The sequence below is a fragment of the Danio rerio genome, chromosome 12 (assembly GCF_052040795.2).
Source record: "Danio rerio strain M-AB ecotype USA chromosome 12, GRCz13ab, whole genome shotgun sequence".
NCBI classification, from domain to species: domain Eukaryota; kingdom Metazoa; phylum Chordata; class Actinopteri; order Cypriniformes; family Danionidae; genus Danio; species Danio rerio.
The window spans coordinates 37949053-37962953 of NC_141032.1; the positions used below are offsets into that span (position 1 = coordinate 37949053).

At 34.3% G+C, this 13901-nt stretch overlaps 1 protein-coding gene and 1 long non-coding RNA gene across 26 annotated transcripts in view; both read right to left on the reverse strand.

The window, feature by feature from the left end:
* camk2g1 (calcium/calmodulin-dependent protein kinase (CaM kinase) II gamma 1) overlaps positions 1 to 13901 on the reverse strand; it is a 155891-nt gene that overhangs the window by 116640 nt on the left and 25350 nt on the right.
* Positions 6311 to 9090, reverse strand: LOC141376850 (uncharacterized). 2 transcript variants are annotated; one of them, XR_015504464.1, is made up of 2 exons: positions 7854 to 9090; positions 6311 to 6978 (listed from the first exon to the last, which is right to left on the reverse strand). It is a non-coding gene; the product is annotated as an uncharacterized LOC141376850 (long non-coding RNA). The 2 variants fall into 2 exon arrangements; XR_015504463.1 differs by having other exon boundaries at positions 7146 to 9090.

A 13901-nucleotide genomic window follows, 5' to 3' on the forward strand; every position in this document is an offset into this window, starting at 1 on the left:
TTAAAAAAATATATATAATATCATAAACTTTAGTTAACTCTACTTCTGATATAGAATCAATACATATTTTACAACCCTTATCAATTGAAGTTCTTACCTCAGATTTCTATTTGGTGACTTTCAAAATCACTATTCAAAATTAATGTGCACATTTCACTTATATGGTCTCAGTTGTCATCTTCATAAATGAAAAAACTATGTATGAAATCCCGGTAAATAAACCAAACTCTGACCAATGTGAGGAGAGTTTACATACATATGCGATTCATTTTCCTTAAAATGTTGGTATTTGTGATTTGTGAAGTCCAGAGACTGATGTGTACACAATGATTTTATATAAAATCCACTTTAATGTGTGATGGGATTAAAAATTTGCCATAATAATAACATTATTAATGATTAATAATACTAATATTTTCTCAGTTCAAATGAGTAGCGGCTTGGACCTGGAAACAGTATTTCATACATCACCAACACATCACGAACTGGGATATACCACGAGCAGATATTGAACAATAATAAAATATATTTCGATATCAGTTGTAAATGCTTCCAAATTTAAAAGAGTACCCCAATAATGACTGAAGCCACAAAATTAGAGGGTCCATTAAACGCCATAACATATTCGGCCGATAAGTTCTCCATAGCCGAAAATTTGAAAATATCAACACACTTCTAGATTCCCATTTTTGCACATGTCTGCTGTGTGATTGGCTTTTAGATCAATATAAAGCAAAATAGTCCAGAGCTTATCATTGTTATTGACATCAATTTTATCGCGATTTGATATAATAACGCTTATCGGCCAGCCCTAGTGTACGGCAACTTTATTTTGCATTAGCATAAAATGTTTAATCACCTTCTGATGTTTTAATTAACTACTTAATTAAAACAATGCATTTTATGGTTTAGAATACAAATACAACCACGTTTACGATCAAAAACTGTACGTTTTTAACTGCATAAGAATTTCTGAAGCTTGTTTTCACTGCAGCAGTGTGTGACATTTCCACTATGGGATGAACCTGCCACAGGACCTGACAGAGAGCAAGCGAGGAACAGGGCCTAAGAATAGCCCAGGGAGAAGGTGCGCGTCCCCTCAGACACGAGCACAGATATATTTGGAGAGATGAGGCCCTCTGGGAGTGACCTAAAGCACAAACAAAGGCCAGAACATGCACACAAAACTGTTTGGTCCACCGTCTTCCCCTCCTACAGCCATTCATACCTGCAGCCAAGCTTTCCTATAGAGGGACAAAACTGAAGCCTTTTGTATAAATCCAAACAGGGGACCGCTGGACTGTAGCATATGGGCTTTCTGGTTTTCAGCAAATTGAATGTTCCATCAGGAAGCAGTGAACAGCTGTTGACAGTAAAGCAGCAGAGCCATATTTGAAGAATCATGACTGTGCAGAAGAAGCGCAGAGGAAAAAGCTCACTCCGTGTTTAATGAGGCGCCGCAACAAAAGCAAGGCAAACGCTCCACACCATCGAACATGTGATGCTGTAAGGGGTGTTCATTAAATTGGAGGGATTATATAACATAAACACTAGAGGAAAACGCTCATTGTTCACTACTGAAAGATTCAGATTTGACAAGAAGCTTTCAGGCAATTTAGGAAAACAGAGAAGACTTCACACTCAACACTTTGCGTTTTGCCATAGATATAAAAAGCATCATGCAAACTGGTAGAATTTCTTATATTACTACTTATTCACTTTGTTTTTGGTGATCTCAGAATAAACTGCAAAAGGTATGCATTTAAAGCATAGGTCTCAAACTCAATTCCTGGAGGGCCGCTACTCTGCACAGTTTTGCTCTAACCCTAATCAAGCACAGCTGATCTTAAAGTATCTAGTAGTCTTGAACATCTTGATTAGTTGGATCAAGCGTGTTTGAATAGGGTTGGAGCAAAGCTGTGCAGAGCTGTGGCCCTCCAGGAATTGAGTTTGAGACCTATACTTTAAAGTTATTAAAGTCTTTTCAAATTAAAGACTTTTCATTTTACAAGTCCCCTATAGAGATAAACTGATGAGTTTTTATTTTTATTTTTGAATGAATATGGCTAGGAACTATACTCTACCTTGTTGATTATAATGAAAGAATGACGTAGAGTTAGTTAAATAGTATAGCTTATAGTTGTATCAACCTAGAAAATTGCAACTTTTTATTTTCCGTTGGTCTTAGGACACAAAAGAAAATTATAAAAAACTCTAAACTTTTTTTTTTGCCATACAACATCAGTTTCTCTAGCTAATTCATGGCTAAACCTCGTAAATGTACAACATTTTATAAACCTCACTAACAATCATCAAATTACAACAATAAAGATTTAAATCAACAACAGTAAATGATACATACTATAAAAATATAAAACAGGACTTAAAGTTTACTTTTGATCAAAATTCTACCATTTTTGAAGGATTCACATTGAACAATATTTCCTTTAAAAGTTTCTCCAGATAAAAATCGCTGTCTGATAACATAAATATAGGGCAGTCCAAAATTATGTCTAACATTTTGGTTTCTGTTGCAATATGGACATTTTGGGGAACTCCTTTTAGTAAATGTCCATGAGTGAATAAGTTGTGTCCTATACAGCATCATATCCACTTGAAAGTTTTGAACAAGATGCTAATGGTTTAATCCAATTGAATAATATTTGTGCTAAGCTAAGCTAAAAGTACTACAGCCAGACCCTAGGTGTGTCCCAAATCCTATACTTACGCACTGTTCTACTCCATTTTGTAGTATAAATAGTGTAATGCTATGTTTACACCTACGTGGCATGCCTGTAAATAAATGAGTAACCTTTTGAGTTCACTCGCTTCAAGTGTTTACTAAGTTCGCTTCATTCGCATGTTAAATTGACTTCACAATAGGTATGGATTCACGTCACAGCCAGGGCTTCTCTCTGCCCGGTGACTCTAGCTTCGTTGCTAAATGGCTAACATGAATTTTATTGAGAGAATAGCTGTGCTTTATGTGCTTTAAGAAGGCTGAAAAAAGCGCAGATTCGTTTGGCGCTATGTCTAAGTGCATACCTGTATACCTGGATGATGGAGGCTTTCAGCGGTGCTTCAGACTGAGCTAAGCCCAGTTTGATGAGCTGTTGTCGGTGTTGGCAAGAGGATTTCCCCTCGGGACATCTACAACAGGCACTACTTTTTAAAAATCACACCCATAGGAGAGCAAGCTCATCATTGGTTAACAACGAATGTCCACTGAATTTTAGATTTTCCAACTCATGCGGTTCACATCAAACGCACAAAATGCTCAATTTCGAATGAATCGCATCATTCGTGCCACCTCATTTGCATGAATCGTGCCACAGGACGTCTATTTGCATCTTTACATGGACTTAACATGCAAATCACTCACAACTGATGCTTCATCCACATTTGGTGTGAACGCAGCAAGTAGTGCATTCACACTAAAATGAGGAAGTGCACTTTATATACCCAGGTGATGCACTTATTCAACCAGTAATATGAAATGTCGAATGTTGGACACTCACGCATACAACAGCCGCAGCTTTGCTGCCGCAGCGAAAGGGATGGAGCTTTCGGTCACTTATGTTGGATTACTTTATTTTGGATTGTGAAAGGAAAATTCTCCTAAGAGTGATTAAACTAGCTCTCGATTCAGTTATACTCAGTTATACTTATTTGGTTATTTATTGCGAAATGGTTTGAATTTTCACTTCGTTAAAAAACATTAGTATTCCATTTAGGACGACACTACATACATATATTATGCTGTTTAGTATGTAAGTGCATAAGTAAATAGTGCAGAAGTGCATAGTGTGCCAGTTGGAACGCAGCTCCTGAGATTGGATGAATCACTACTTTTTTTTCAACGGTTTAACTCTAGTGGAGTCAGGTGAGCCGATTTCAAAGTGTTCATTTAACACTAGAAAAAGACATTTTTAGAAAATTAAAAAACACAGGTGATATTTTTTTTTACATAAACAAGTTAAACACTTCTAAAAAAAAAAAAAAAAAAAAAGATTTACATATTTATTTAAAAAATTGCCATCCTTTTTAGCCTTAGGAGTAAAGTGTGATGATGGTTCCTCAAGAGCCTCTTCTAAAAAGCACATTTTTGTACTGTGTATAAGCAAGCTGTCAGTTTTCTTTTACTTAATCCAAAAGATCTGTAGCACATTTCACAGTTTTTCATATCTCAAGGCACAATGTTCATTTCAAAACAAATTTCAAAGAGTCCATGAACACTATCCCCCCGCTGAGAGCTCGCCTGTCATACTTCACATACACTTTCGTCTGACAAATAACTACATATGAGATAAGATCGCCGCTAATAGACCAGTCTGAATGCAAACACACACTGCGTTCTATCAGGTGTGACGGAGAAACATGGGAATGAGAGCAAACCTTATCTTGTTGTTAAAGATGAACTTCTTTGCTTTTCTCGTGACTCTCGCCAAATTGATTCTGAATAATTCCGCTCTGATATTAGTAATCTGTCTCAGGGCCGATAAAAATATATGCGTGACACATGACGGAGAATGAAGTGTTAATTTATATTATTTTATGATTAATATTTTGATGCTACAAATTGATGTTTAATCATAATTTATGTAGTTATTTATTAGAAAAAAAAATTGCCTGCACATACAGATGACTAAGATATTATCATAATGTTATATAACTGTGCAACAAGGTCAACTGCAAATGAAGGAAACAAATGAGTAAAAAGTTTAGAAATATATTTTATTCTTTTTAAAATTTTAGTTTAAATAATTAATGAAAACTATTTCAATAAAATATTTTAAAAAATAAATAAATACAAATAAAAATTGAATAAAATAAAAACTCTAATAAACAATAAGGTAAATAAATAAATACATTGAATTAATTTTAAAAATGTATGAAATTAATTAAATAAAATTAAGACAAAAAAAACCCAAAAATGACAAAAGAAATAAAAATAGCTAAATTACAAAATTTAAAAATAAATAAATTCCAATATAACAGTATATTTAAGACATTACATGGCTTTTTTAATAACAAAAATAAAAAATGCTAATATTGTATTATGGCCAGCTTGTTCTCACACTTGGGTGAGATGATAAGTTCGCCTTCAAACACTTCAAACCCACAATCCTGCAGGGTCATCCACTGCAGAGATGCTTTAATACTCCTCGAAAGAACAGGAAAAAAAAACAGACACAAACACAATAGCACAGGTAAAACAACCCACCTAATATTGCAAACATGCAGACTTTCACAACCACTTTAGCTCCTGGCACTTCCAGATGCAGGCACAGATTAGCAAGACAATGTAAGGAATGCATGTAAATGACCAACACTGAAACCATAAATGACACTCGACAAGAAACAACTGGCTCCGTTTCGCTCCTCTGACATTCCTCTGAAGACAGAAGCTGAGATGTCCAGACACAGATACATCTCATCAGACCAGCCAAAGGCAGCGTTCCTCCTCTGAAAGCCCTCAACAACAGTGCGAGGAAGCCGTAACAGCTACACAAACACTTGGTTTTAAATAACACTTTCTTATTGATGAATTACCTGTACAACATCTGGGTTCAAATATTCTTATTTCCATTACATTCACATCTATGCAGCTTGTCCAAAGTGACTCAGATTGTATTTGAGGTATATATTTTATCAATTAGGATCTATTCTGTATTCATAAATGGAAAGTAAAAGAAAGAGCAAAACTAAAATCAGTCATCATTTATTCAGATTTAGAGATGCATTAGAGATGCTTGCTGATGGTAAAGAATACATTTAGAAGAATGTTGGAAATTGGTTGTCACTGATCAGCGTATTCTGACTACAATGGAAGTCAATGACAGGAGTTACCAATATTTTCTTAACAGAAAAAAAAAAATCTTCTTCATGTTTGAAACAAATGTTTGAGTAAATGGTGAATAAATTTCCATTTTTGGTTGCACTTTCCCTTTAAAAATAGTTATTACATTGCATAGGAAAAATAGTATTCCTATACGACACATTTCAGCCGCTTATGTTCAAAAATAAGAGCTTACAACCATATAATATTATTTAGCAAAGAATTATTACTTTTAATCTGTAACTACTTTCAATATCACATTGCATGTTTAACTTGCTGAAATGCAGTGCATTGTAAAAAGCGATTAGTTGACTTGACTTTAAAAATTTGTAGTAAACATTACCTTAAAATGACGAAATAAATGAACTACATGCATACAACATGCAACCTACATGCATTATACAAATTAAGTGAAAATAATTGTAAGTTACAACAAAAATATTTAACATTTAATTTTTACTTTTAAGATAATGGGTTTACTCCCTGTTTTTTAATCTTTTTTTTTCTTTTTCTTTTTTAAAGTAATTGCCTTTTACAGTGCCTCATGGTGTCCATCAAAATAATCTGGCTTTTTACAGAATTTTTAGTTTAGCTCTAACTTACTTTAAAATAGGCATAGGACAATAACAGAGTTTAAGGTATACCGCGGTTTGGAGAGGTCAAGGTTTTAAAAGCGTCAACATTTTTTGTATTACCGTTCCTAAGGTATGAGTAAGATTTTCTATTTATTTTTTTGTTTGTTTGTTTGTTTGTTTGTTTTAGGACAACAGTATCTCTGACAGAAAAGATCTCCAAAGATGCCAGTTTAAATTGTAAAGAAATCTGTGTTTTTGAAACAAATGCAGACAGCAGGAGTCAGTGATTCATTCGAAATATTTAGCCTGAGATGTTTATTATTCTAAAATAATTTCAATGTTTCCCAAATTAAATTATATTGTGTACAAAGGGGGAAAAGTTTTAGTTTTTTACCCAGACATTAAAAAATATATATTTTAGAGCAGTGATCTCCATACCCTGATATCATGAAACCGTGATATTTATATCCAAGGTTATCATACCGTCAGAATCTTATACCGTCACATGCCTACTTTAAAACACCTGCCAGGAAGTTTCTAGTACAGGGGTGGGCAAACTCGGTCCTGGAGGGCCGGTGTCCTGCTGACTTTTGCTCCAACACTAATCAAACACACCTGAACATGCTAATCAGTGTCTTCGAGATCACTAGAAATCTGTAAGCAGGCGTGCTTGATTGGAGTTGGAGCTAAACTGTGAAGGATACTGGCCCTTCAGGACCGAGTTTGCTCACCCCTGTTCTATTGTGTCTAGTAAGAGCTTGATTAGCTGGGTCAGGTGTGTTTGATTAGGGTTGGAGCTAAACTCTCCAGGACACTGGCCCTACAGAACCGAGTGTGGACATCCGGTCCAACAATGTACAAATTGAGCTAACGGAGTAAACTGAAAACGCCAGAGAAGTTGTACAGATGGAAATAGATGGGGGAGGCAAACATAAAAATCATGACAAACTATATATATCATTTGAAAGCATAAAATGTAGCTTCAGTGTCTGGTGAGTGATTTTTGATAAATATTAATGAGCAACATCTATTTATTACTTTGTATCAAGACTAAGTAAAGCATTACTTTGCTACAGCAATCCACATTTACACTTAAAAAATTTTTAGAGGCTAAAATTAAATAAAATACATCTAAACTGCACACAATATTTTTAAATTGTATGTATAATTAACAAATATTGTCCAAAGTATGAAAAATTAAACTCATGCTCAAAACATGAGAAAAGTTGCCATATATACAGCACAAAAAGATACAGGAAGACCTTCCCAGTTCAACAGGAAGGATTTTGGAGCTTTACTTTAACCCCCACCATCACATTACACAAATAAAGCCATTAAAAGCACTCTGCTCAAAGGGATCGATAGCGATTTCAGCTTATCAATCAGCCCAAGACTCGCTGCTATTAAGTATTCAATGCCCTTAAGCCCTGCGGTAATACAAGGTAATCAGAGTACAGAATGCAGTATTCTTCCTGCATCCATTGATGGATGAGTTTCACTGCCAGCTGACCTCAGCAAAATTCAGGATTAAAAATTTAGATACTGGCATTCTGGGAAATGACGTGTGGTCCATAAAGTTGTTAAAAGCAGATGTAAATAATTTATTAAACAGTTTAATTTTACACTGCCACTGAAAAGTATGGGTTGAAGATTTTTTTTTAAAATATATTAATACTTTTTTAGCATTGACAAATGAAATTTCAACAATGGTTGATGTAAAGATATTTATAATGTTAGAAAAGATTTCCATTTAAAAAAAATGCTGTTCTTTTGAACTTTAGATTTACACTGTAAAACCCAACAGTCAACTTTATCAAAATGAGTGCAATTAACTTAATCTACTAAAAGATAATTCTACTCATTTGAAAAGAGTTTTAAACTCAGCGTTGAAGGGGTAAATTAAATACCTCATTACTTCAACATAAAGGGAATAAGTAACTTTGTAAGTAACAAGGAATTGAGTTTTTAACTCAAATGGTTTGTTACAATCGGTTTCCTCAAACGGTTTGAGTTGCCCTAACTTGTTGAGTTTTACAGTACTCAGTTGGTTTAAGTTCTCCTCATTTATTTGGTTTTACTGTGTTCAATTAGTTTTTGAACTTAAATGGTTTGTTGCAATCGGTTTCCTCAGACGGTTTTAAGTTTACAGTGCATTAAAGCGTCCCAAAAATGTATCCTTGTTACTAAAAACCACAACTGGTCACAACACTGATGTTTCTTGATGATTATAAAATTAATTTTGAAAGATGTATTTTTTAATACAATGATGATGATGCTGCAGAAAATCATAGAAATAAACTACATTTTAAAATAGAATGAAATACAGCTAACAGAGCAGATATGTTCTAATTCACAATGTATATATTTTTTTAAATGTGAAAGAAATTTTGTACCTACAAACAAACACATATCTAACCAACCCAAAAAAATTGAAAACTTCCAGTGGTTCTAATGCTGGTTTATACTTGAACCACGGCACCTGCTTTGTGAGTTGTTGTGCATTTATACTTCAGCGTGCTGTTTGTGTTGCTCTGCAATAACACTTGCGAAACGCTAGCTGGCAGTAGGCGTTTATGTTCCTCTATGTCAAGTTTCTTTGTGGGTGTTTTGTTTTTTTAAACACCTTTTTCTAAATACCTCAATCTACAAGTAGCTAAAACTTGCTTATTCAGAGGCATCAGCCATGGTTGCTTCACTTTGTGGTGCAACTGCACAAAGGCTGTGCCAGGCCATATGCGTGTGCTTGAAGCAGAAGTATAAATCAGCCTTTATACTGGTTTCCATACATAGATATTTTTAATTGTGTTACTCTTTCAAAATTTAGCAAATTAAAGCAGACTTTAAGGTTTTACCAATTAAACTGCATTGTTTATTTTAAAAAGAATAATAATTTTAAATATCTGTCAACAACTTCCAATTTCACACATTCAAGCAAGATTTGAGACTCTTTTTTTCTTTCTTTTTTTTAATTACAGTAAATTACAATTTTTGCTGTTGCATTTATTTCTTTGTATTGAAGTTAACTGGAATTAAAAGTTCTCAAATTTAGAAACAGAACTACTTTTCTTTAAAAAAGCTTCTTATCTAAATTGTGACTAGAACACCGTGTCAGAAATGGGTCTCCGTGTTCTGGCAGCTCAGCCGGTTCTCAGTCTCTAGAGGCAGGACAGATCTTGAGCTTTGTGCTGTGTGAACTGTGAAGGACTCAGATAGAGTGATTAAAGGACAGGCAGAGGACGACTTCACAGGATACAATGAAGAGAAAGAGGGAAATGTGTGTTTTAGGTTAGTGGTTCAGACAGAGAAGCAACTCAATGACAATGCATGCTTTAGAACAGTGCGCACAGAAACATGACGGCTAGAAAAAAAAACGATCCAAACAACAAAGATCACCAATGAAAAGAAAAATACAACAAAAAAGAGAGAAATAAGAATGATAGTGGGAAAATACAGTTGAAGTCAGAATTATTAGCTCTCCTGAATTATTAGCACCCCTGTATATTTGTTCCCCAATTTCAGTTTAACTGAAAGAAGATTTTTTCAGCACATTTCTACACATAATAGTTTTAATAACTCATCTCTAATAACTGATTTATTTTATCTTTGCTATGATGACAGTACATAATATTTTACTAGATATTTTTCAAGACACTTCTATACAAATTAAAGTGACATTTAAAGGCCTAACTAGGTTAATGAGGTTACCTAGGCAGGTTAGGGTAATTAGGCAAGTTATTTTATAATGATGGTTTGTTCTGTACACTATCTGAAAAACATATATAGCTTAAAGGGGCTAAAAATATTATAGTTTTTAAAAAAAATTACAACTGCTTTCATTCTAGCCGAAATAAAACAAATAAGACTTTCTCCAGAAGCAAATATATTATCTGTGAAATATTGTCTGTATACATACTGTGAAAATGTCCTTGCTCTGTTAAAAAATATTTAAAAAAGGAATAAAAAAGGGAAAAAAATGTAAAGGGGGCAAATAATTCTGACTTCACCTGTACATACATATACTGTATACATACACACACACTGATTAAATATATACATTTTATCTTTATTTTAATGCTCTTAATTTTTATTATTGCTATTATTAATACTAGTATATATATTATTACTATCATCATTATCATTATTAATAAAACTGTATACATGTATATTAGTTTGGGGACAAAAGGTACAGATATTTAACAAAGAAAGGAAATTTTCACAGTATGTCTGATAACATTTTTTCTTCTGGAGAAAATCTTATTTGTTTTATTTCAGCAAGAATAAAAGCAGTTTTTACTTTTTTAAAAACATGTTAAGGTCAAAATTATTAGCCCCTTTAAGCTATATATATATATATATATATATATATATATATATATATATATATATATATATATATTTATATATATATATATATTTTCGATAGTCTACAGAACAAACCATCATTATAGAATAACTTGCCTATTTCCTTAACCTGCCTACCTAATTAAGCCTTTAAATGTCACTTTAAGTTGTATGGAAGTGACTTAAAAATATCTAGTCAAATATTATTTACTGTCCTTATGGCAAAGATAAAATAAATCAGTTATTAGAAATGAGCTATTAAAACTATTATGTTTAGAAATGTGCTGAATTTTTTTTTATCTCCGTTAAACAGAAATTGGAGAAAAGAATAAACGGGCGCAAATAATTATGACTTCAACTGTATATTAAAAAAGAAAAAAAAGACAAGCACAGTTGCCAGTTGGCTCACATGACATACTTCAGTGCTACACACACGCACACAGTAAAAAAGTAAGGGTCGATTACAAGTAAATACAAAAGAACAGCAGGCAAATATTTATCCACAGGAGGCTGGAGTGTCAGAGGAGTATGTGTGAGGATTACTTGACAAACACTTGAGACAGAGAAATAAAGCTTAAACATTAGTATGTGGGTTTTTGTGCAACAGCACTCTTTACTTTACAATCCCTAAAGCTACAGGCAACCGGATCACCCAACAGATTCAACATTACAACACAGATTTGCATATTCCCTGTCATTTCTGTTATCCCCGGTTTGTTTCAAGCAGCTTAAAAAGTGCCACAAGTCGTTCTATGCTGGGTCTCTGCAGAACTAGCAAGCTGACTAATTTAGCATTTCCATTGCGTCTGAGTGAGTGTGTGGGTAGCAGAGATCATGCCAGGGCCTGTGTGGATCTCCCAGGACCCTGGCTTAACTCAACCACGCTGTAAGAAAAGATCAATGACTCAATGCCACCCAGAGCGCCAACTCACGAGCTGCACTTTTATCTGGATGACATGAAATGCAGGCAAGAAACTGGGAGCGCAACCGTCAGCATATTGAAAAACAATATATACGGTTATAAAGAGGCAAGATTATACGAGTATATCAGTGTGAGATTGAAAACAAATAGGTAAACAACAGTAAAATTTGGAAAAATAATTACAAAAAACCCCCAATATATAATATAAATAAATGCATTTTCATTCTGTTTAACAAAGCTTACAGTTTCATTATGGCAGTCTTCAGTGTCATGTGAAGCTTTAAAAATCATTTTAATAAGCTGATTTTGTGGGCAGAAAAAAAAAAAACATTATTATCATTGATGTTGAAAGCAACACGTTCTGGAAACAGTTAAAAACAAAATTAGTAATACATTTATAATAAATGCTTTGATTTATTTTATTTCATAGAAATGGTTTTAATGTAAGACTGATTACATTTATTTAAAGGTGCAGTAGGTGATCTTTCACAATGCTAACAGCTTAGCATACATCTCTGAAGCACAGTCCCTCCCCTGCCGTCTAGAGCCACGCCTCGCCCTAATTTTGCTAAAACAGCAAAAGAACCCTCTCTCATGTGTTAAAAGCGACTAGTGCTTGTCCGTGGGGGTGCAAGCCAAACTGACATGCTATTTCAGAGTGAATATTTAGAGTTGCATGGTAAACAATATAGGGAGAGACTAGGCGGAATAGTGCTATTTACTTGTGTTTTGTTGTTAAACTAATTAAAATCTACACTATAGATGCTGTAAAAGTCTTATCAATCTTTTATCAGAAGATTTTAGTGGCTGAACAACACTTCTGTGAAGATATAACCCGCTTGTAACAACAACATCACATCAGTTGCATGAAGCTAAAATAGTTTTAAAACAAAACATTACCTTTCTAAGAGAAATCCTTCAGCCATTGTTTCATCCTTTCCCCAGCGTGCAAAGGTAACTCCAATATTGATTCAGGTTTTTAAAAAGTTTTGATTCAGCAGGTTTTTACCGATCTCGCGGGCGCGCGCCCTTTTTTGTGAACGCGCAGCAACAACAGCGGTCGGCAGAGCTGCGTACAAACAGCTGCGCAGTTGTTCAAATCTGCATTTGCTGACAGACAGTCTGACCTGCTAATCGGAATTATGAGAGATGACGGTCCGACTCTATTTAATTGGATGAACATTTTTTTGTTTTATGCCTTCCTCAAAATATAAAAATACATATAAATACATTTAGATCATTTACTGTAATCATTACTATTAGACTGTGAAGAGACTTTCAACCAGCACAACAAAAAATGCTTCTGAAGACAATCACCTACTGCACCTTTAAGTTTCGACAAAAAATTTAAATGAAGTGCTGACCTGGAAGCAACTTGGGATGCACTGGGATCGGGTATCGGTTCAATAACTCATATTTTTGCTGGATCGGGTATCGGCCAGCTGGTATGGTTGCAAATCCGATCTTGCAACGTGTGCTATATTCGATGTAATTTATAAGCCAACAAAAGCCATGAAGGAAGCCTACTATAAGCCACTAGAACGATGTCATGTAGGCCAACCATATCCCAAATGTTCTGAAGCCATTCTATAGTTTAATGTGAAGTACAGATGAATATTCAAGTGGTTAAATTTATGTCCGGTTCTGCACCTGTCTATCATTCTTCATTCATTCACAATTCAAACTGCGTGTCGCGTTCATGACAACATGAAAAACTCTAAGACTATTTGTTCCTGTTAATATAAGTAATCAGTGGAGAAATGCACTTAGTTGTGCAATAAATGTGTTCATTTTGACCTGCAAAGAGTTTATTGCTGTTTCTAAATCATGTTGCGCTGTCTGTTAGATCAGCAGATCGCATTCGTAACACTGGAGTAGAGATGGTTATTACCTGCTCTTCACACACAAAGTAGGCCTACCTGAATTTTTAAATTAGAAAAGGTTCAATAGTACATTGGACAGATTCTCAACAGACTCATTTCTTCCCTTTGTGCTGCAAAATTTTGAAAGTGTCCGCATCAAGCGGTTCATTCATGCAGCGGCTACGCAGACACGATCTGAGCCGCTCCTTAAAACTATTTAGCAATATTTTAGTAATAAAGTTTCTGTTCTCTCATCCTTCCAATTGAGTTTATTCTTTCGAGGTGAATACTTTCAGTGCTGCGAATAGTTTGTAAAGCTTGGCTCATTGTGGTCAAAGTAGTTGATTAAATTAATAAAAGTG